We start from the raw sequence: 1,706 nt of genomic DNA, 5'->3' as shown, positions 1-1,706 counted from the left end.
CCTGTTTCATCATGCTTAAAATGATCTCAATAATAGCTTCTTCTTGAGGGAGAAATTAAGAGGATGAAAGTAACACATACAAAACAGTCGATCCCATCCGGACCCGGGAAAGGGGTTTGCCTACTAATGGGCACTGGGCACAGCAGTCTGGAGGTCTCCTTCCCTCTGGGCCCACCTACTCACACTGCGTCCTCCACAGCCGGGAGGCTAATGACCCTCACTTGTGCCTCTTATGTTACTCTTGCTATCGGGTCTCAATTAATTGTTGCAGAAATCTGCTAAGTACAACCCTCCAGCGATCCTGCTGTGCCCCACAACAGCTTATGATTCTTGCCATTAAGAGAACAGAGCATGCTCTATTCTTCTTTTCCCACCCCAAGCCCCCGAATCAAAGCAATATAACCAATCGACACAAATCTTGAGTAAAAGCAGACTGCCTCAGAGCCCATTTCTCTTCAACACCTTAAATGACTCTCAGCCCCTATTAAATGAAGTCTTTCATTTGGGGGATGGTGGGAGATGTTTAACATTCCATAGCCACTTGGCCAGGGAGCTGATTCTCCACTCCATACTCCTGGACACTTTGCTCATTCCCATCTTCCTTTCCCACTAGCCTCCCTACTTGCCAGCTTTACCTTCCTGGTACTGATGATGAAGAAGAGGACTGAGAGATAACAGACTAAACACTTACTGGATAACTGGCACCATTAGGAACACTTTACGTGTAGTAAGTAACTTCTTACAACAAGCCTATGAAGTAGATATTTCTGCTATTCCTACTCTACAGCTGAGAGCTAGGACACTGACCTATTTGAAGAGCTTGACAAGATCACAGAACCAGTAGATGACAAACCAAACATTCATCAATGACATGCCAATCATGTTGAGCCCTTCTTTTATTCTCTCACCCTGTCACCCTAAGCCTTACAAGGTCTTCTCTCTTCTGTCTCCTAAGAAACTACTGGAACCATCCACTTCTCACCATATATGCTACTGCTATGTCATTGGCTGTTGCTGCTACCTGGATTCTCACGTTCTACAGCCTTCCTGCTGGTCCCACTTTGTCTGCCAGCCTCCTCTTTGTCATCCTCCTCCACACAACCACGCTCAGCAGTCACTCTTTTTTATCTAACCAAGTGTGCAGCTCAGTGGTAGGCACGGTGTGGACTTTCAGGTAGCCAATATGGATAAGACTGTTCTTGAGACTTCCAGGAGAAAGGATGTCAGTGTATCCTCTCCAAGATTAGAAAACAAAAAGTAGACTATAGCAACTTGGAGAAGATTAGGAGGGAGGTGGATCCTTGGGACCCAGGGAAGATCTGAAGCAGGAATTGGCACCCACAGGGAAAGTGAAGAGACAGATTTCAATAAAAACAAGGAAGTTGCAAGCTGTACTTTCTCCCTGACTTCCAGCTCATAGTGAGAGAAGAGGCTCTAATTTATAGAGACACAGTGAAGGCAGGTGACCCTACAGGCCTCCATGGTTGGCAACTCCAGAGGCCTCCATAGAGAAATGCACCTGTGGAATAGGGCAATAAATGCTGTGACCTACAATAGCTGGTGAGTGACTCTAGTCCAAGAGTCCCTGGAGATGGAGCTTGGCCAGATGTCATTTTAGGGAAGGACCAACTGAACCTGAGACTCAGAACAGCTATGGGTTGACTCCCTCTCCTAGCTCCCAGTGACTGGACGAGTTAACACTGTAG

This window comes from Octodon degus, unplaced genomic scaffold (genome assembly GCF_000260255.1).
Source record: "Octodon degus isolate 3935 unplaced genomic scaffold, OctDeg1.0 scaffold00007, whole genome shotgun sequence".
NCBI classification, from domain to species: domain Eukaryota; kingdom Metazoa; phylum Chordata; class Mammalia; order Rodentia; family Octodontidae; genus Octodon; species Octodon degus.
Note: the sequence above shows the minus strand (reverse complement) of the source record.